General features: G+C 38.2%; 1 protein-coding gene across 5 annotated transcripts in view; it reads left to right on the top strand.

Annotated features, from left to right (window-relative positions):
- The first annotated feature begins 14,430 nt into the window (after nucleotides 1–14,430).
- LOC145293120 (annexin A4-like) overlaps nucleotides 14,431–23,759 on the top strand; it is a 113,848-nt gene continuing 104,519 nt past the window's right edge. For 2 of the 5 annotated variants that reach the window (XM_080139513.1, XM_080139511.1), the window contains exon 1: nucleotides 14,431–14,506. The gene's annotated coding sequence lies outside the window, so the exon portion shown is untranslated. Of the gene's footprint in view, nucleotides 14,507–14,966; nucleotides 15,444–23,759 lie in introns of those variants that run through there. The other 3 variants (XM_080139510.1, XM_080139512.1, XM_080139514.1) reach the window with 3 other exon arrangements.

The following is a 23,759-nucleotide window of genomic DNA, read 5'->3' as shown; positions in this document are numbered from 1 at the left end:
CTCAGATAATGATGAATGACCCTAATGAAAGCTTTTGACTGATCTACATTGATCAGCATTGCTTCAGTGTTGACTTTTTTATTATTAAGCATATCATATGCAAGTTATCCTGGATTGTCTGGCCCTTAACAGAACAAGTCTGTTCAGGACTTATAAGGTAATGCATGACAAGTTGCAGATGATCTTGGTCAAAATCTTTAACCCTGTATTTGATATTATTAAAGGCCAAAAATTTCCTATACCATTCCCTCCATTTCTACCCTTCTGTAGCAATTTAATGATCTCTCTGGTAAAATACTGGGGAATGACCCATTCCTAAACCAGGAGTTGAAAAAAATAGGCAATATTCTCAAATATAATTTATAAGGCAGACCATCGACACCAGGAGTTCTGTCCAGCCTGACCTGTCTCAGGGCCTCTTTTATAGAACCTTTGCACCCAGCTGCTTCAGTTGCCTTGAGACGAGAAAAGTCAGCTAAATAAGCATCAAACTGAACCATTATCAGACGGTGCTTCCTGGTAAAGAGATCCTGAAAATGAGATCGAAAAGCCTCCAAGATCCCATCGTTTATGATCACGATACATCTGTCTGACAATGTGACAATCAGTAATTCATCGATGCTTTTCTGCACACAATGAAGTGGTCATATTTATTGTCTCGTTTGGTACTCTCTTAACCCTAGTCCTAATTAAAGTTTCTTGATCTTCCTTGTTATCTAAGGAGTCCAGTCTTGCCTTAATTATAGTAAAGCTATTGCTATCCCTCTTCCCCACTGCTGATCTAATCTAATTTCTTGTGTCGCTTTTGCTGCCCTAGAGCTAAGATTGAGTCGGCGACTATAATCGGCAATGAAGGACCTAATTACTTTATTCAGATGACCGCCACCACTTATTCCTAATTATAGCTTCCATCAGTTCTCATTGTATGGTTAGTAAAAACTGAGCCTGGAAGACAGTGTAGGACCTATTAGATTTCAGACATTTTGAGAGACTAATGATAAATGCATCAGTTCAGATGTGGCAACAATACTCCATACATGGGCGAATTGTAAATTTGTAAAGACATAGGATACTCTCTGGTGTGAGTAATTTTCTAGCACGATAGAGCTTGACGCTTTTCTCAAAAACTAAAACAATTAGAACTTATTGAATTAGGTGCCAAAATTCGGTAAATTGATCACAGTAACCTTTACCTTCCATCAGAGACTCTGAAACATTTTTACCTGCATGTAAAAATAGATGCTAAATAACAGGAGTAAGAGGAGGAGGAGGAGGATTAACCTGCATATAAGTCAGTATAACCTTAGTGGAAGTCAGAGTCTTCAAACCCAGCATCACTGAAGACATTAACTTCTACTAAGGTTGCTTCTTTCTCCTTCTTGTCCCATATCACTATGCATTCTTTAATGGTTAACTTTTATGTTGAGAGGGAAAAGATAAAGAAATACTAAGGTTTTATGGATAACATGAAAAGAAACTGCAATTTTAGAAAATGTACATCATTCCAGTAATTATAGAAGCAACTGGACTCATGAAAAAGAATTTCAAAAGCTATCTGGCAAATATACTCGGTAAACCAAGAGCAAGAAAGATACAAACAATTGCACTTAAAAGGATGGGTAGAATTTTAAAAAGATTTGTTGGTTATAATGTATGAGATAGCAGGTGAATGTTTGGTAAATGAGAGGATGCCACATCCCTAGCTAGAACAAAGAAATTGAAAAAAGAAAACGTGAAAGATAATAACTATTGTATTTTTTTTTTTTTAATTATATAGTAAATATTGTCATGGTCTGCTAACTAGTTGCCACTCCTTTGATAACAAAACCAGATGTTGCTGAACAGACAATTAATCTTCATTTTGATGAAGAGCTTTAAGGACATGAACACAACTTCATCGCATATTTTTTTACCCCCTCCTCCTCTAGAAATCACTTAAGTTTTCTTCTTCACCTTTTTTGTATTAGAAATCCCCATTACTCTCACGAGAGATAATCCCAAATATTCATATCATTTTTTCCAGATTTACCCCCCCCCCCCTTTATTATGATTTTATTTCTCACATATAAACAACTTCGATTTTTTCCTTCTCTTTCTTCCACCTTTTTCCTCTTCTTCCTTTCCTCCTTTTTTCTTGTAACCCCCCACCTTTTTATTTCCTATTAGGCATAATGATAACATATCAAAAAAATGAAACAATACTGTAACGATATCGCTGCTCTTTCATTCCAGTAACTTTTATATAGACTCTTTCATTTCAGTTTCTTGATCTAACTTTTGTATGTACTCACACATGCGCATAGCAATCTATTTAATAAAGCGGGATGCCATCATTTAGTTCCTTTCTTACCAACCAGACACACGTGTTCCAAGTCTCATTATTACATATTCATGCACAACACAGCATGACATGGTGGCAAGCGGTATTATCATACAACGCATAATCTTATAACGTCACGGAAAAAAAAGGGTAAAACAGTGAGTTTTTAAAAAAAAGCGATTTTTTTCTCTTCCCTTGCTGAATGAATTACCGCGTGTTCAGATTTTTTTATTTCTTTTTTTTCCCACGCCACACAAATTGTCTGTACTTTTTCCACACTTTCATATCATAATGGCCACAGTTTTGATTGGGACTCGACATGTATTGCCGAATCATTCAAACTATTTCGACAACGAATGGAACTTTATTTCACCGTCAAAGCGACGAAATACAAGGATAAAGTCTCTCTAATTCTTCTCACGACCGGCAAAGAAGGTTTACACTGGTATAACAGTTGGTCGATGTCGGATGATGATCACAAGGATCCACAAATGATATTTGCTGCATTTTTGGAGCAGCTAGAACCTGCAACAAATCACAGCGTTTGTAGACTGGAACTCAGAAAATACCAGGAGAAACCAAATGAAACAACAGACATCTTCATCACCAGATGTCGACTATTGGCAAAGAAATGTGATTTCAGTGCCGACGAATTAAACAAACGCCTCGACTTACTAATTGCTAGCACACCCATACCCGAACTGCAAAAAGAACTATTAAACAAACCGAAAGGTTACAGAATCGAGGAAGCTGTTCAATTAGCCTGTTCATACGAGGCATCAGCAATTTATGTCAACCAGCTCCACCAGTTACAGGGATCACCACAGATAGCCGCAATAAACTGTGGTACACACCAATGGGAAGGGACTGACCGAAAACACGGACATACTTGCAAAAATTGCGGATGCAATCACTGTTTTGGCAAAGAACACTGCCTTGCCAAAAATAACATATGCCACACATGTGGCAAAACAGGTCACTGGGCTACAGTTTGCATCTCAGGGAAGCACAAAACCAAGAGACAACAAGGAAGGCCCTGGCATAACAGTCATAACCAACAATGGGAGTTTGGCAGGAAAATCAACAGCGTCACTAAACACGACATGACTGACATAGATACAGCAATGGAGAACCTCACCTTTAGCTCCATCACAACTAACAGCGGAAAATCAGCAAACATGAAAGATCCTCGAAATGAGGCATTTGTCGATCTAAGCATCAAGCTAAAGGACCACCCAGGCACTCATACCTTCAACCTGAAAGTAGATACAGGGGAACAAGCAAATACATTGCCTATTCGCATATTCTACAACATGTACCATAGCAGTATAGACAAAGCTGGAAACCCAACACCTGGATCACTCACCTCAATGTCTACTAACAGCCTACAACAATACCAGGATAAACTGTTATGGCACCACAACTATTAGGTGCAAGTATAAAAACTCCCCATGGCTGGATACCTAATTCTGTGTGGTTGATGTACCAGGAGCAGCCATATTGGGCATGCCAACATCAGTACCTCTTAGGGTAGTGACAATGAACTTTGCCATCTCAGCCCAGCACCAACCCATCAATAGTGTAGCTGACCTAATGCATCTCTACCCTGACAGATTCAACCGTATTGGTGAATTTCGGAACACTCATAAGCTTGTTGTCAACCCCAATGTACCATGCCACATAGACCCACCAAGAAGGACACTTATAGCCATGCGTGGAAAAATCAAATGGAACACGACAAGATGGAATCGCAAGGAGTCATTCGCCGCATCAATGAACCCATAAACTGGGTAAGCTCTCTCATTTAAGTCACCAACCGTGACAACACAATTAGGGTTTGCTTAGACCCATGAGCGCTAAATAAAGCTCTCATACGGCCATACCACCAAATTCCGACTGTCAAGGAGCTCAACCACCGATTTTGCAGGAGCAAAATTTTTCTCAAAGTTGGACGCTAAGTCTGGGTACTGGTCTATAAAGCTCGACCCTGAAAGCCAGCCACTAACAACCTTCCAAATACTATTTGGAAGGTATTGTTTTGAATGACTGCCATTCGGTGTGTGTATCAGTCAGGACATTTACCAACTCGAGATGGACAGAATACTTGAGAAATGCACTGGTGCTTGTGGTATAGCTGACGATATCACCATATATGGGTCAACAGAGCAGGAACATGACAAAAACATAAGACGTTTCATGGAAGTTGCTACTGAAGAAGGCCTTACCTTAAACTCGGAGAAGTGCAAGATCAAACGCTGAGAAATATCCTTCTTTGGAAACCTGTACACACACACCGGACTAAAACCAGACCCGACGAAGGTATGTGACCTACAGAAGATGCCAGAACCACATAACAAGACGGAACTACAACAATTCTTGGGTATGATGACATACCTTTCTCATTTTGTCAAAGACTTCAGCTCCAAGGCTGCAGTGTTGCGTGACCTATTACGCAAGGACTCTGCTTTCCAGTGGGAACTACACCATCAGGAAGCTTTCAAAAAGATAAAAAGTGGAGTATCTGAAACGTCTCTGCTTCACTATTTCGACCTTAAAAAAACGATATACATGCACTGTGATGTGAGTTTACATGGAATCGGTGCAGCTCTGCTACAACTAGATGAGGATGGCAATCTATTGCCTATCACATATGCTAGCAAGAGCCTCACACAGACAGAACATGTATCGAATGTGAGCTACTGGCCATCGTATTTGGCACACAGAGGTTCCACACATACCTCTATGGCCACCATTTCCAAGTTGTCACCGACCACAAACCCCTCACTATGATCATTGACAAACTGCTCACTTCAGCCCCGGCACGTCTGCAAAGAATGTTAATGAAACTCCAAGGATACAACTTCAGGCTCTCATATAACAAGGGATCTGACAACATCTTGTCTGACAGACTATCGCACCTACCACCACCTTATAATGCGGACCCTATCGAGCTTGATGTCTGGGTTGATACAGTTCGTTTTTCCACTGATCGCATCGAACAGCTGAGACAGTGTAAAACAGTGGATCCTCTGCTTAACCAGCTGAGAGAGACCATCATCACGAGATGGCCAGAGACAATCAAGCAGCTGCCCACTGACATTAGAGTGTTCTGGGGTCTAAGAGAGCAGCTCTCAATTGATGATGGTCTTATCCTCAAAGGACAACAAATTGTCATCCCCCAGACACTTCAAAAAGACATATTAGAACAACTTCATGCTGTTCATTTAGGACAAGAGAAAACAAAACTCCTTGCCAAGGACACTGTTCATTGGGTGAACATAAACAAAGACATTGAAAAGTTCACAAAGTCATGCGGTATCTGTCAACAGCATCAGCCCTCCCAAATGCAAGAGCCGTTAATGCAACATGACATCCTAACAAAGCCATGGGATGTAGTTGGCACAGACCTGTTTGATCTCCACGGAAGTCAATGGTTAATCATAGCTGACTATTACTCAAAGTATCCTATAGTCAAACGCCTACCTGATCACTCACCGAGCAGTGTCATAGTGAACATCACATGCCAAATCTTCTCAGAGTTTGGCATACCATCAAAGATAGTCAGCGACAATAGACCACACTTTTCAAGTCATCTCTACCGCAAACTTACCAAAGAATGGGGTTTCCATCATGAGACCACATCACCCCGGAGACCACAAGGGAATGGCTTCATAGAACGTCAAATAAGGACTATCAAGACCATTCTCAAGAAAGCCAAACAGTCGGGAACAACTCCTGAGATCGCACTGTGCACTGGCGCTGCACCCCAATTTCAAGTGCCATACCAAGCCCTGCACAACTACTCATGGGTAGACGAATCAAATCTCCACTGATTACCAAAATCAGGAACAACAACCATGATCATTTTGACCGACATGCACTCAAGGAAGATTTACCACCCCTATATGTGGCCAACGAGTAAAGGTACAGAATCCTGTGTCTGGAAGCTGGGACCCAGCGACTGTAGTATCCCAGGCAGATGGTCACCGCTCCTATCTCCTGGAGAATGTCAATGGGCATGTGCTGCGAAGTAACCGGCAACACATAAGAAGTATTCCAGTGACGCCTACCCCACAAATGTCACAAGACCTCCCCAACACAGCTCCACAAAAATGTGCGACGTCTGTGGATCCGCTTGTGTGTGCAGCCCCAAACATGCCAAATGACACTCAAAAATGTACCTGTAGTGGTAGGGTGGTACGATGGTACGACCACCATCAAAAATGAACTTGTGATGAGCAAACACTTATAATCTCCCAGCAAGCATCTCATGAGCAGAATGATCCTCTGCTTCGCTGCAGCTGTCCAGGCAGTCTACCCTGAACCAGCTTTTCCATTTTCTTTGTTTTGTTTACATGCCTAAGTCATCTTTGTCTTCAGAGAAAGGGAGATGTAATGATATTGCTGCTCTTTCGTTTCAGTAACTTTTATATAGACTCTTTCATCCCGGTTTCTTGATCTAACTTTTGTATGTACTCACACATGTGCATAGCAATCTATTTAATAAAGCGGGATGCCATTATTTCAGTTTCTTTCTTACCAACCAGACGCATGTGTTCCAAGTCTCATTATTACACATTCATGCACAACACAGCATGACAAATACTACATCTTGTTCCAACATGAAGTCAGGGCCATTATAGTAGCCATGTTGAGTCCATGGAGTTTCTTGTCGAACCTCAGGGCTGAATAGCCTGGGAGTTTTTGGTTGTGCCCCAATCTCCAAAGCAAGCCAGAACAAATACATTAAGGATATTGCCAAGGCTGCTGCCAATAAGGTTGTCTCCCTCTACCGTGGTAGATAATTACTTACACCAGAGAGAATCCTATAGCTTTAGAAAGCTACAATTTGCCCATGCATGAAGTATTGTTGCTAAATTTTGACTAGTGCATGTACCATTAGTCTCTTACTCTTAGGGGCCAAAAACAGAGTCTCAAATCTAATAGATCCCACACTGTTGGTCAAGCTCCTACCTCTGTCCCATCGCCAAAATGTTGCATCCCTGTGCCTGTTTTACATGTATTTTAATGAAACGTGCTCTGATGAACTCATAGCACTTGTGCCTCATCGATGTCCATATTCCTGACTGACCTGACAAACAGTAAAATCCTACACCATTTACTGAACTGCTAGACTTTGGACCCCCCCCCCCTATTTCCTGCTTCCCTGACAGTAATAACATACAGGAAGTTTAGATGTAATGTGAGTAGACATCTTGCTGCTCAACTCCCCACTGTTAAACATAATCCCAAATAGTTGCCCTTTACATTCCAAGTGGAAACATGTCTTGTTTAGGATGAAAATGAATTAAAAAAAAAAAAAGAGCTAAAAAACTTCTCACATTTATCACCATTTGCCCATGCATGGAGTATTGTTGCTACATCTGAACTCGTGCACAGACCACCAGTCTATCCTTCTTGGACAAGGAGCAACAAAGAGTCTCTAGCCTAATAGGGTACTACATTGTATACCAAACTCCAGTGTATGTCTTATCTTTTTCTAATCCTTGCATTAAATGTGGTTCAATGAATTTACTGGCCTTGTACCCAGTGATGGACCAAGAGAGGAATCTGAGGAGCCCCAGGCCTTAAGCACTAAAGATAAAGGATGGCAAAGTGTCCTCTGGTCACGACCAAGCATCCAAAGTTCACACATAGTTTAAGATAACATATTAATGGAGCACCACCCTCGTTAATATGACATTTCACAAATTGAAATTTAATTAAATTTTTACCATTAAAAAATCAATTTCTATTGTTCGACGAGAAGCAGTAAAACATCTTGATTGACTTACACAATCTAAAAAAGGGCTGTTGGTCTATTTTGGCAGCAGAAAGCATTAATTAGTTGTTTATTAAATGTGGTTTAATTGATTTATACTTGATTTACTGTAGAAGTATTCTAGAATACAGAATACATAAATATATCAATTACTGATTGCAAAAAAATGCAGAAAGAAATGTGGTGACAATAATAGCGAAATATAAACAACTGATAATAATTTTGGTGACTAAACTAGGAAATAAAACTTTCATGGTTTATTTTAGTTAGAATTACTGATTGATTCTTAATTGGAAAAATCGACTTTGCTTTATTATATAGATTAACGATACTCATACTTCACCTACTAATAGCATTTTTTGTGTTCTTTCCCTTTTCCTTTAAACAATTATAAATTTGTTGCGGGGACGAATGTCGGTGGCAACCGACCCTACAACCAAAGGATGACACAGGCAAGAAAAGACAAAAAACGACAATGGCAAAAAAAGAGATGACAAATGACTACTGAGGTATCATCGTGAATGAATATAAATCCGTTCAGGTTTATTTTCTGAAAAGAAACTGAATGGTGGTAAGAGGTCTCAAGCTGAGGGTTGGAGTCCAGCTGGTGTTTGAATTTTCATGGCTACGAGGTTGTCACCAATGACTACAGGGAACGTGCTGACTTGTGATGCTGGGCTGCTGGAAATCAAGCAGGTTCACAGCGAGTGGTTGTGGCTGCTGCTACTGGGCAATTTAACTCGTTAGTGCAACTTTCTTCCATTGTGGTTGTTATTGATGTCTGTGGATTTTATGTACTTGACAAATATCTGTGAGAGTCCAGGTTTGTTGAATCAGCTGTCGGAGAGAGTTTGAAAGGCCTTGAATGGGGTTGTTAATGTTTGCAGAGCTGGACTTTTTGTAAATTCCGTATGAAGTGAAAAGCTTATTGTTGGTTCTGGGTCTGTCGAGATGTTTGATAGTCATAGGTGAACCTGGGCAGCTGAATCAGGGGAGCTGATATGTTGATTTCCTTTTCGTCCAAGAGTTCTGCCATCTTCTCTGCCAGCTGTTTTGCCTGTGTCTAAGATCACGTCGGGATTACCGCTTGTTGCGGGACTGAATGTCGGTGGCAATCGACCCTACAACTAAAGGACAACACAGGAAAGAAAAAGATGAAAAACAACAATGGCAAAGAAGAGATAGCAAACACAGTAGGTATCGTCATGAACGAATATGAATCCGTTCAGGTTTATTTTCCCAAAAGAAACTGATTGGTGGTAGGAGGTCTCAGGCTGAGTGTTGGAGTCCAGCTGGTGTTTGAATTTGCACAGCTATGAGGTTGTTGCCAGTGGCTACATGAAACGTGCTGACTTGAGATGCTGGGCTGCTGGAAATCAAGTGGGTTGACAGCGAGTGGTCGCGGCTGCTGCTACTAAGTTTGGCCATTGTCAGGGAGGTAGTCTGAACCGTTCCGTGTAGACATGACTGCTGATGCTGCTGTTGAGTTGGGTTGAGCCACTGACAAGCACAACCTCGCCGTGCGGTGATCTAACCGCAACTGACTGCTTGTTGAAAAAAACCCGCTGTATTTATACTTGTCCAGTGGACGTAATTGTAGACAAAAGCTGCTTGCAGCACTGGTTGTCATTTTTGTTCTGGATTTGTGTATTTTTTGTGTCTTTATTTAAAGTGCTGTAGGGAGTCATCTGTTTGAGGTTTATATTCATGTGTCATATCAAATTCAAGCTGGGAAAGATATGAATATTATTCTAGCAGGAATTGTACTATTCAGAGTTCTACGGGATAATTATTCACGTCAAAGTACTTGCCGAAAGGTCGTCAGCTGTGGTTTTTACGTTTTGAATTGGGATCCCTTTTTGATGAGCGGATTCTTTTGGTTGAAATCGTGACAGATTCACTCCTGTTGTTAAATATTGTGACCTGGAATTTCTTGATAACTAAAAAACAAACAAAAAAATACAATTACTATTGTACATCACCAACTTTTTTACTCTTTTACATCCCAAATGAGGCATATTGCCACTTGGTTACTATTTGGAATTGTCTAATGGGAGACTGTGGGGAGTTGAGTAGTGAGATATTTGTTCACATTACATTCAAACTTCTGCAGATTAGTACAGTCAGAAAAGCAGAAAACAGGGATGGAATTCCAATGTCTGAGGAAAGAAAGTATTAGAGTAAAAGACTATTTGGCAACTAGAGACCTCAACAGTAAAGGGGTGAGATTTTGCTGCTGGTCATGTTGGTCAGGAATATGTAAAAAAAACTTTAATAATCTTGGCAAAGTATAGATAGAGACTTGGATATTTACATATTACTTTTGAAAGTTCATATTTGGGACTTTTTAGCAGCAGCTTCCGAGGAGGGAAGTGTTATAAGCTTAACAATGATGATCAACTTATCGGTTATTGAATGTCTGAGATGGATCCATTGGTAATATTTGAAAGAAACAGTCTCACATATTGTTATTGTTATATTACAAAAATGAGCATATGGAAGCAAGAACGACAAACGGAGACGTTTACTTCAAACTTTTATTGAAAGTCAATGCGATCGTGGTAGAAGCTGTTGATATTGTCAGGATTTACCGGTGACAGTGGCGGCAGTAGTGGTGGCAGTGACAGGAACATTGGTCAGCTGCTTGAAACAAGAACGGCATCGGTTGGTTGATATTGTCAGGATGTGCCGGTGATAGTGGCAATGACGAGAACGTTGGCCGGCTGCTTGAAACAAAGGCAGCATTGGTCAGCAGGCTCTGGGAATTGGTGGCGAAAGAGGGGTAGTCTAAGTAGCTGCTACAGATGTCACTGGTGTGAGGTTGGTGACAGTTGATTGCTGCTACTGCTAGCTTAAGCTGCTAGTATTAGCTGAGTCAGTGGGGGTTGGTTGCTGCTGCTGGTAATACTAAGTGAATCGGTGGTGACTGGCTGCTGCTGCTGCTGACCAGACAAACTTCACTGCTCAGTGGGCTAGCCTGTTCTGTGTAGCTTGTCGAAAAACTAGCTGTATTTATATTATTCCTGTGGGCGTAGTTGTGTTTGTTTTCATGTTTTCACGTACAGCAGGGATTCATCTGTTTGGGGGTATGTTTACTTGTTCATATCAAATTGAAGCTGATAAAGTCGTGGATGTACTCGAGTGGGAATTATATTCTTACAGTGTTCCATGGGATAATTATCTGTGTCGATGTATGTGCCAAAAGGACATCAGCTGTGATGTTTATGCTTTGAATTTGATTCTTTTTTTGACGACTGGTTTCCTCTATCGGTTTTCTTTGCTGGGATGATTTGTGAATTACACTGTTGGTGTAGACATAGAAAGAAATAGGTTTTGATGCTGTCGTGTGCGTTTAGTATGATCGTTTTGTTTGTGTCGATGAACAGGGTTCGTCTTAGCATCACCATCATTGTCACTGTCGCTGCTCCTGCTGATTTCTGTTTTGTTTATGTAAATCTGGAAGGATATGCGATATAATATTATTGTCTTGCGGGTGTTGTGAACTCTTACAGTTTCTATTGCCACCACAGGGAGAAGCTTCTCAAAACAAAAGCTTATTAAAATTTTCTGAACTTGAAAGACCGATAATAAATAAGACAACATGGTAGTATATTTATGAAAGAGTGTACATTTATAGAAAAAGTGACTAGTATATTAGAGAAAAACTGCTCCAAGAGTGCTAGTATTTACTTCCTTCCCACCACAGAAAGATGTAATACAAGATCAGAATGTGAGGAGAATCAAGCCAGTACCCCTAAAGGAGTAGCACTCTAGCCTATTAAAGTTACTTTGGCAGTCTGGATAGTATTCTACGGTCAGGCCGCCTCAGATAGTTAACAATAAACTAACTTCTCTCCAAATAGGGAAGTCAAGCCCTGGAAGGTGTGCCATTGCTTGTATCCCGTCAATGTAAATAGTTAAAAAAAACTTGACTGGTACAAAAATTCCATCTCTTCACTCATTGCGATGTCATTGGCTTGGTCATATTTAAAGAATGGATGAGAGTGCTTGGGTTCTCAGATATACAGCAGTTTAGATAGCATGGTTAGTCGGCAGAGAAAGACCAGACAAAAACATAAAAGAAAGTGATATGAGACTAGAAGGATAAATTAATACCTGGTCAGAGATAGTTTAGTTTGGAAATCCATTTCTAAAAGCTGTACAACACAAAATATGTAAAACATATGTTAAACTGACTATGATGATGGATAGTAGTCTAGTAGCTGAACAACTGGTCAGGAGGAAGCTAGGATCAAAGTGTAGTATCTGTATCTGTTCTCTCCTCTCTGTCAGAGGAGGAAAATTCCTTCTTGACTAAGGCATTTAAAAATAAAAATGTTCTAATCCTGAGTAGCCTTTTTTTGAGGAGTCGGATCACTCCACATTTTTTTTACAAGAGAGTCACCACTTATCAAGGCCCAAAGGCTGTTCGAGGATAATGGTTTATGAATGTAAGGTGGTAGTGTAGTAATCGTTAATGGTGTAGATTGGGTAGATCAGATTATTTAAGTGTTGGCTCAACAAGAAATTGTTTACATTGGATTTGAAGGCTAACATATTGTAATTGGTCCGGAAGCAGGCCAGTGGAACAATGTTCCACAGGTGGGTAGTTCTAGGAAAGAAGCTTTCTTCATGAAATCTGCATTTAGATTTAGGTACAGATAAAGAGTGGGGGAAATTGTTGATAGTGGTTGTAGCTAGTTGAGTGTTTTTTGTGAAAGTTTGGCAGAAATGGACCATAGATTGGAGTTTAGATGAGCACTTGCCATGAAAATACTGATAGAGCAGAGACAGGCTTGCAATGTCTCTTCTGTGGGAAAGAGGTTGCAGAGAAGAGAAAAGTGTATCACCTACCAGATTTTGAAACCAGTTTTGAACTCTATTAAGGCAAGATAGGGCATGTCAAACAGCTCCTGCCCAGATGTGGCAACAGTAGTCCTTCCTAGGATGTACTTAGCTCTTATACAGATAGAGGATTACATCGGCAGTGAGATACCTATTGGAGTTGTAGAATGATCCAATCGTTTTCCTGGCGATCTTGGCAACAGATTTCAAATCAGGAGTCTTATGTTGTGTCGTGCCTAAAACTTGCTCTCGTAAGGAGTGAGAGGGCAAGTAAATAGGAATGGTTGTATTTGCCTCATAGTTCTTATTTACTTTCCTCCCTACGAGGGCAGAATTAGATCCAAGGTCAGATTTTAATGTGAGGGAAGTCTAACTCCCCAAATGTTGGAATTTATCCTGCTTCCAGATAAACTCGACCCTAAAGTAACTAAGCTGAAAAATAAACAGCATGAAACAAAAGAGGGGGAGGGGGTAAAGAATTATATATAAAGGTCTTGATTTGAAACGAAGAAGAAACTTTATTTACAATAAGAAGTTGCAAATTTTTCCCTTTGCGGGCATTAAACTTAAGAAATGCCAAGGTAACATATTATGAAAAAAGTATGATGTAATGAAAAAAATAACACTGGTTCTTATAAAGATGTGTGTATCCATTAACGAATACAATAAGAATATACAAAATAGTATCTCCTAATCACACTCGCATATGAAATTAATTTTAGGAGCGTACTCAGAATTGAAAGCCAGTCAGGCACGTGCCTTTTTCTTTTTTTTGTTTAGAGTTCTTTTAGAATTTTCTTTCCCTCCATGGTGCGTGCAAACCGTAGACACACAGATGAATTTCAGGAGCAAGACCACGTCGCTTGTCCGGATAGGATATTCCAAAATTCCTTGTCACGTAAAAAAGGTATTTCTTTAAAACAATTTCACTCCCTCTAAAATACGCGCAAAACCGTAGCCACGTAGTTAATTTTCAGAAGTCTGTCTCGTCACAGCTGGGTATTAATTTCTTGCCGGGTTTTCTTCTTTGAAGGAGGCTCATCAAAATTCCATTTTCAGCGCCGGGCAATGAACCACGTTCACTCTCCACGTCAGCAGAATTTCAAAAAAGGATGAAATATGCGCTAGGCTCATGACGTCATCACAGAGCTAGCATTCCCCTTTTCTCAAATTAAAGGGAGTTTCGTACAAATCCAAAATATACGAAACTAAAAATCATAAAGGATACAAAATACAAAAAATCATATATAAGAACCAGATACAAAGTTACAAACATAACAGGGGGGAATGCACCATTGTTGGTACAAAAAAAATTCCAACACAAATAAGGACACTTTGGATTGGAAGAAAATAAAAATTATCCCAGTCTAGAAGGATTTCTCATTTATTGAGATCAAATGGTATTAGAAAAGAAATAATTTGAGTGCCTCTTCGCTTACTTTGTCCTTTAGTTCTCACATTCCATGAGTGATGTTTCTGACAAAGGAGGAAGAATTGCTATTTTCTGGGTTGAAATCTATTCACCCTCCACTTATCTTTTGCTAATTTTTGATCTTGAGGTAATATTTTTTAGTTTCTTACAACAAGTGGCGTCATACCTTGTTTTGAGAGATTTCCATTTTTTTTTTTTTACTCATGAAAATTTCACAAGTTTCTTAACAATGGTATTTTGCCCTTGACACCAAATCAACAGAGTCTAGTCCAATTTTGAAAAGGCATTTTCCCTGTTGATTGTGGTATGTTGCTAGTCTTGTGGAGTTTTAGGAGATCCATCCATCCCAGGCTTTGCCTTCTCCCTTTCTTGTTAATCGTCATTTTTTACAGGCCAGAGTGCTATTCCTCTAGGACGTTGACGTTTCAAATGCGCTTTCCCAACCCTGCCGTGGGAAGGAGATATGGTGTTTATGCACTTTTGTTATCGTGCTATTTTCTTTTTTTTTAATAGTATTTTCAAGTTAAATTCAAGTTTTTCGATATCTTTTTTAATTAAATTATTAGGTGAAAGTCTCTCCCCTCCCCATGTTAAGAACAGCCTTCTAAATAATAACGTTATTTCAGCACGGTAACAAAAGTGCATAAGTACTGGTGGTATATTTCTTTACAATGGATTTTTTGTAGAAGTTTAAGCAGTAGAAATATACGAATTTATTTTTTATTTAATTTTTATTGAATCATCTTAAAAATATGTACTTCCACTTGTCTAAAAAGCGATAAGAAAAAAATGTGGCGCTTTTTTATTTTTTATTTCTATTAATGACGAAAGTGACCTAAAAAAATCAAGTTTCTGTTTGTGCGTTGTTGAGATAACACTCCTAAAGTAATCAACTTGGAGTGGCAGTATAATTAGTGGTAGTACTGCCAGGCGATTTTACGGAGTCTGCTGGTACTACACGCGCCAACGTCATTTTTGGTTAAAGAAAGCAACTGTTGTTTCCTTATTTTATAGTTAAAAACTTTTTTTTAAAAATATTTTTCTATCCGAGTTTTCCGTTTTCGGTAAGATAAAAACAAACTTTTTTCTTCTGCTTTTTTCAGCTTAACAATTTAATTATGATGTGTGTTTGTGTGTGATTTCCTTAATATTCTGATAAAAAAAAAAAAATCGAGTTTTCAGTTATTTATGATTTTCAATTATAGACCAGAGCAACAAATGTTTTGTAAAACTAAGTATTGAGTTCATTATTTATTTTTTTTTTTTACCACGTTACTTCTCTAACTTTCAATAACATTAACATGTTGTTATGGCATTTGTTGTGCAAATGCAGAAGATATCAATGAATTCTCCCTTGTTCTAATTTATGATGGAAGCGCCCCCCCCCGTTTTTATTTTCGTCTTTTTGTTCATTTTTTATTTCAGTGGATTATTATCGAATGGACACTAGTCTACCAGATTATCCAAAATTTTATTTTTAAATATCAATATTTAGTAAGGGGTGCTCAGTTTTTAATGCAATATTCTAGTAAATCGATCACCCATTTTAGAACCACTCGATGTTTTTCGGCCAAATTTCGCGAGTTTAGCCTTTTTTTTTTTTTTTTTTTTTTGCTCAAGATTATTTTAAAAAGTGAAATTAAAAAAAAAAAAAGGCTAAATTTGCGAAATTTGGTCTAAAACGTTGAGTGATTCTAAAATAGGTGATCGATTTATTAGAACATTGCGTTAGAAACTGAGCCCCCACAACAAATATTATATTGGCTTAAAAAAAAAAAAGAAATTTCGATAATAATCCGCTGAAAATAAACAGACAAAAATACAAAGGGGAGGAGCAGGAGCATACTTGCGCCAAAGGTGTTTGTACAAGGGAGATAAATCGTGAAACTACGGATTTTTTTTTTTTTTAATTGTTAAGTGAAAGTACAGAATAGTTACAAAACATTAAGAATAGCTTTCTAAATAACGTCAATTTAATTAACTTATGGGCGCTTCTACACTATCTGAACGAAATTTTGTAGTCAATAAATGGAGTTTTCAGATAAAATAAACAATGGTTTCTACTGATTTTTTTTTGCCAATTCTAATAAATTACAATGTTCGAAATTACTTAAATATTACTGAATTATTGCGGCAATCTTGTTTATCAAAACGGAAAATTACCTCCCCTTTGAACACTCCTGTGTGTTACACAAGCAAATACCATCGTTGGCGCTTCTACTTTTTGGGGACGAGATTTCGTAGTCGATAAATGGAGTTTTCAGATTAAAAAAAACAATGGTTCCACCGTTTTTTTTTTTTGTTTTTTTTTTTGTCAATTCGGGTTTGTATTACTGTACACATAAATTCGAAAAAGTTGTCAAAAAACAAATATATAACAAATAAATGTTATCAAAGGCAAGATAAGTTACTTTTCTACCTAACTGGATATATTTTTTGTGTTTTTATTCAATGTAACATATTTATTCAGCTCGAAAAACATACAGTGTTTACCGATGTATGTATTCGAAAATTCAAGATGGCGTCTCACACCCTCTTTAACACCGTAAGTTTGGGAAAAGGTGTTAGAAGAAATAAAAAACTATACAAAATACTATTTAAAACCCGCCGAATATATGTCAACCTATGTCACGGTAACATATATTGAGCGAGTTTTTAACAGTATTTAAACCGGTTTTTTATTTATTACACCTTTTTCCAAACTTACCGTGTTAAAGAGAGAATCGGCCGCCATCTTGAATTTTCCAATACATCGGTAAACACTGTATGCTTTTCGAGCTGAATAAACATGTTAAATTGAATAAAAACACGAAAATTATATCCAGATTGGTAGAAAAGTAACTTATCTTGCCTTTGATAACATTTATTTGTTATATATTTGTTTTTGACAACTTTTTCGAATCTATGTGTACAGTAATACAAAACCATTTTTTAAAAATACTCTAGTTTTAACACTTTTTGTGTCATTACGAAACAAAAGTAAAGAAAGAAAACACGTATCATCAAAGAAAAGAAAGCAATTATTTTATTTAGAAAAATTAATTCAGTTTAAATAATTCTTGTGTTATTACAAAACAACAAAAAAGAAAACACGGTCTTATGTAATTTTGGCACCGCGCTGAAATAATAACGTTATTATTTCGAAAGCCATTCTTAACATGGAGAGGAGAGGGTATCGTTTAAAAGTCATTTCGGGGGCACTTATGCAGTAGCAGTACTTAAAAATATACAAATTTATTTTCTTTTGGAGGTGGGGGTGAGGGGCTCGTTTTAAAACGAATTTAGGAAAACTCGTCCCCTTTCGCTAGGTAGGAAAACTGGTCCCTTATTGAATAAATATCGATTGAAAACACATTTTATGATCGTTCTTGAAGGAGATATTGTTTTTTGGGTTCGTATTACTGTACACATAGATTCGAAAAAGTTGTCAAAAAAACAAATATATAACAAATAAATGTTATCAAAGGCAAGATAAGTTACTTTTCTACCAAACTGGATATATTTTTTGTGTTTTTATTCAATGTAACATGTTTATTCAGCTCGAAAAACATGCAGTGTTTACCGATGTATTGGAAAATTCAAAATGGCGCCCGACTGTCTGTTTAACACGGTAAGTTTGGGAAAAGATGTTATAAATAATAAACTAGACAAAATACTATTAAAAAACAACCGAATATATGTCAACTTATGTCACGGTAACATATAGTGAGCGAATTTCTAACAGTATTTTGTCTAGTTTATTATTTATTATACCTTTTCCCAAACTTCCCCTCTCCGAGAGAGAGTCGGCTGCCATTTTGAATTTTCCAATACATATTACATCGGTAAACACTGCATGTTTTTCGGGCTGAATAAACATTTTCCACTGAATAAAAACACAAAAAATATATCCAGTTTGGTAGAAAAGTAACTTATCTTGCCTTTGATAACATTTATTTGTTTTTTGCCAACTTTTTCGAATCTATGTGTACAGTAATACAAACCCGAAATTACTGAGGGAGATTTGGTTTTAAAAAGAAAATAATAAATTTTAATATTTTTTTAAATATAATTTAGAGAGAGAGAGAGGGGGGGGTAAAAACTATATCTCCCTCCGAAAAACAACCAACAAAAAATGAAATTAAAAAGATTCTTGATAAACGATAGCGGAGTTTTCAATAAAATTGATTAATAAATTTATTCAGTGATTACTTTTTCTCTTAATGATTGATTTTAGAATTTTGAAGTAAAAATTAAAAAAATTAAAAATGAGTTAACGAGAGATTGTTAGCACATGGCATCTCTCGCGCCAAAAAAATATTTCGTTTTTAATTTTTGCAAAATTTAACAGGACGACAATACATGTTGATAATTGATAAAATTATAATTTTAAATAACGCATGAGTGCATGTTGTATGAGAGAAAACAAAAACATAACAACAAAAAAACTATCATAATTAAAAAAACAAAAAAGTAACGAAAAATCGAATCGCTCCCTGTTTTTTAATTTTTTGTTTTTGTTTTTTGTTTTTATGACTCCAAAAAACATCGTTAAAATAAGAACAAAAAAAAATGTGTAATTAACTTTGTATGAAGATAATAAATGCTTTAAAAGAAGTTAAACCACTAAGAACTTAGCCAGTTAGGTTGAAAACGGACACTTAGAAAATCGATTTTATTTAAAAAAAAAAAAAAAAATTAAACAAGTAAAAATATTTTTTTTAAATATTATGGGGGGGGGCTATAGTCTATTTTAAAAAACAATATCTCTTTCAAGAACGATCATAAAATGTGTTTCAATCGATATTTATTCAATAAGGGACGAGTTTTCCTACCTAACGAAAGGGGACGAGTTTTCCGGAGACGAGTTTTCCGGGCACCTTTTAAAACTATATCTACCTCAGTATTTTCTTTAATTTTCGGACATTTTTTTTGTTCAAAATTATTTACTAAGTTTTTTTCTTTTTTTTACATGGGGGTCACCACCACTTATCAAGGTCCGAAGGCCACTCGGGGATAAGGGTTATTGCGTGTACACTGTACAGTAATCAATGAGATAGTATTGTAGTAATCATTAGTATTGGGGGTTTTGATGGAGTGTCTTACTTAAGGGGGCGGTTTGTCAGGAGTTTATGTTGGACTTGAAGACGTCCAAGTTGTAGTCAGGTGGGAAACAGGCAAGCGGCAGAGAGTTCCACTGGCGTGCAGTTCTAAGAAAGAAGCTTTGCTCATGGTTTAGATTTAGGCACAGATAAAGAGTGGGGAAAATTATTGACAGTAGTTTCAGCCAGACGGGTGTTTCTCGTGAAAGATTGGCGAGGGGGGACCAGAGATTGGAGTTCAGACGAGCATCTGCCATGGAAATAACGATAAAACAAGGACAGGCTCGCAACGTCTCTTCTGTGGGAGAGAGGTTGCAGGGTAGAGAAAAGGGCATCCCCCACTAAATCACAAAGTCTATTTTGTACTCTGTCAAGGCAGGATAGGCATTTTAGCAGCTCCTGCCCAGATATGGCAACAGTATTCCATCCTTGGACGTACTTGGCTTTTATATAGATAGAGAATTGCATCAGTAGTGAGATATCTTCTGGAGCGTTAGAAGGATCCCACCATCTTTCCAGCGACCTTGGCAACAGACTTAATGTACATGTTCCATTTCAGATTAGGAGTAAAAGTCAAACCTAGAAGCTTGTCAAAATACTGAGCCTCACCCAGACGAGAGCCATCCATCACAATTGATGCCAGCTGGGGATCAGAGTGTTGATGATGTGAAGATAGAAGCTTGGTTTTGGATGCATTAAAAGTGACCAGCCACCTCTTCCCCCATTGTACCACGCGCTCAAGATCAGAGGAGAGAGAATTAGAGAACTTTGTCATTTACGGCCTTTGATGTGTTTCCATAGATGGTCGTGTCATCAGCATAGATGTCAACGAATGATTTAAGTATGTGTTTTGGGAGATCATTGATGTAGATCAGGAAGAGAGTTGGGCCCAGGATGGACCCCTGGGGGACTCCAGCATTTATATTGCAGGCCTCCGATTTTTGTCCATCTACCACTACTCTTATGAGCCTATCGGAGAGAAATGATTTAATGATTGAGAAAACATTTCCAGTTATGCCGTAGCTGGAAATCTTGTGAAGTAGACCCTTATGCCATACCTTGTTGAAGGCCTTTGATATGTCAAGAGCAATTACCCTAGAAAGGAAGTCTTTGTCAAGAGATTCACTAATCCTGTGGGATATAACCGTTAGCACATCTGCGGTAGATCTTGCAGAGCGGAAACCATATTGTGTGTCACTAAGAAGGTTATTCCTGCTGAGGTGGTTGACTATTTTTTTATTTAATATGGATTCCAGCAACTTACTCATAACACACAGGAGACTTATTGGTCTGTACTGAGAGGGAGATGACTTATCACCTGAATTCTTAAATACAGGGCAAACTGATGAGGTCTTCCAGGGAGTCGGAAAGCACTTCTCCTTAAGGCAGCGCTTAAATAGTTTTGTAAGTATGGGAGCAAGTTCTGGTTGAAGCTTTTTTAACACTATAATTGGGATGCCATCAGGGCCAGTTGCTTTACTGGAATCTAGGTTCTTTATTAGCTTGGCGACCTCATGCACGGATATTTGTATGTTACCTAGCGTGTTCTGTGTTATAGGAGGAAATATGGGGAGTTGATGGCCTTCGTCGCATAGGGTAGAATTAGCTGCAAAGTTCTTTGCAAATAGTTTGGCCTTGTCTGACGCTGACGAGATGACCTCTGGTCCATTGATAATGGTTGGGATAGAATGCACACTTCTGTTCAGGATCCTATTTGTCATTTGCCAAAACTGGTGGGATCCAAGCCGCTGATCAGCTACCTTGGATTTAACAGACTGGGCATATAGCTCTCTTGCATTTTTTATTACTCTTTTACAGTGGTTGCTGGCAGACCTGAAAGCAGCTTTAGTGTCAGTGCATCTATTACGTTGGTAATAGCTACCAACGTAATAGGTAAAGGTGATTTCTGTGCGCGATAGCAGCAGCACATTCTGGGAGAACCATGGCTGGCTGTTAGGTTTTTGTTGGAATTTTTTAGATGGTATGAATTGATCTATGCCTACAATTAACCATTCGGTCAGATCTGATACTATAGAGGACACTTCCTTTTTAAACATGGAGTGCAGAGGTAAATCAGATATGAATGTACGGAAGCTATCCCAGTCAGCCATAGAGTATCGGTATACAGTACAGTGGAGGGGTACGTCTGGGGGGCTTCTTACATTTCGTTTTTATCTTAACTGATACGACGGAGTGGTCGGAGGATCCTAGAGGAGAATGAACGGAACATGAACATAGCTCAGGGGAAGTTGAGAGAAAAAGGTTTAAGAGGCTTGCATATTGACCGGGTGTATCGGGCACACGGGTGGGTTCGCAAACAATCTGAATGAGGTCATAAGCAATGGCAAGATCATGACAAAACCTCCCCTCATCATCTGTCTTATTTGAATGGGTCAGCCATTCCACGTTATGGACGTTGAAGTCACCACAGATGTGGATGTTAGCCGAGGGATGTGAAGACAGTATGTGGTCTATTTTCTCAGATATGCTCTTAAAGATAGTAACTCCGCTGTTGTGGGGCCTATAGAGGGCAAATATAAATGCAGTGGTGTTAACAAGTGCAACCCTGAAGCACATATAGGGTAAATTAGGATCTTCTCTAGAGATATCCCTGCCATACGGGAAGCCATCCTTAATGTAGGCACATATTCCATGCCCATGGCGATCTTGGGGGTCAGGTTTAGCTGTTAAATTTGAGTATCCGTTAATAATGAACTCATCTAGGGAAATGGTCGGCCCTATTCCAGTTTCACTTAGAAATAATATGTCCGGTTTCGTCTCCTGTAATTGGGTTTCAACCTCTGGAAGGTTGGAACATAGACCCCTGATGTTGGAGAAGGAGACCTGGTAGTAGGGGTCTACGTTGGAAGATGGGGTTCTAGGTTTAATCGAGTTTTTATTCTGGAGATATTTCATGTTGAGGTTTTGGGATTTGTGGAATAGGTCGGCATACTTGGTTAGAGCAGTACAGAGAGGGAAAGTAAGAGAGAAAAAGACAGGAAAAATTTTTTGTTTTTTTTGGAGCACACGAAAAGGTAAAGCCGTAACAATTACCCACTAGTATGGCATCGAGAGGCCCCACCAGAGACTACTGCATGGTCCAGATCCACTCACCAAATGGCAATACAGCAGTCCCAGTACTGTGCGCCTGCTGATAGGACAGCCTCCTTAGTGGTTAATCCAAGGTTCGGGTCCCTGACTATCAGGCGGATAACGTCAGCCCAGACAAAACGTTTACCTCCAGCACCCTTACTAGTGACATGGCCACAAGGACAGACAGAGACAGAAAAATTTCCGACATCTCAGACTACTAGTCACCAAGTACTACCGACCTTTAAGCAGCTTTTTCTTCACCCTTTGTCAGAAAAATCACTCATTGAATGAGGACTGAATGACGAAATAGGAGAAGCGAGAGTTACTGGAGCTGCCGATAACACATCCACTGTATTATCTACTCTTCATTTAAAAAAAAAAAAAAAAAAAAAAAAAACTACGGGGTGGAGGAGGGGAATGGGGACAAGTGACTTATTTATATCTAAGTATTAAGTCCGGTGCTAAGTTAACAATTCAGGACACTTTTGATGATAATCTCCCCTCCCATATTAATGGGTGGAAGTTTGTCGTTATCTATCGAGTTTAAATCATTAGAGCTTCACTGTATAATTAATTAAAATCCAATAATTAACTATTATCAATTTGTAAAGTCGGTTTAATATTAATTTACATTCGAGTTTAGATAATTATTCAAGGTTTTACTTTAGGAGGTTCGTTTTCATGAGTAACTGTTTCTATTATATTTCGAATGTACTTGAACATAAGGCTAACTATATTAGATGTTTTGATTTGCCAGCAAGAAGCAGGCATTTACAATACATGCAAGCTTGCAGTAGTAGTATATATTAAGTATACTACTTAAATAAAATCCTAACTTTATCTACCCTAGAGAATAATTTCCGGCATTTTTTTTTTTTTCTTTTATCGTTAGTTGCCGGCATTTTGTTTGTTTTTATCGTTTAACTTTGTAGAATGAGGGGGGACGGATAATACAGGAGAATACAGACAAGACATGAGAATACAGACAAAATACATAAATGAAACACGAAAAAACAAGGTAACATACAAAAAAAAAAAAAAACATTTAGGATTAGTTAAAAAAAAAAATAAAAATAAAAAAAAAATAAAAAATACTTAACGTTTTTGCACTACAGATTACGTCCTACGTCTTTTTGTCAACTGGTTGCTGGCCTATGTCTTTCTAGTGTGAAAGAAGATTTCTACTTCCGGATAACTTGGTCGAGT

The sequence above is a fragment of the Euprymna scolopes genome, chromosome 14 (assembly GCF_053919585.1).
Source record: "Euprymna scolopes isolate OS-2025 chromosome 14, ASM5391958v1, whole genome shotgun sequence".
In the NCBI taxonomy this organism is placed as follows: domain Eukaryota; kingdom Metazoa; phylum Mollusca; class Cephalopoda; order Sepiida; family Sepiolidae; genus Euprymna; species Euprymna scolopes.
Note: the sequence above shows the minus strand (reverse complement) of the source record. Positions and strands in the feature narration are given on the sequence as shown.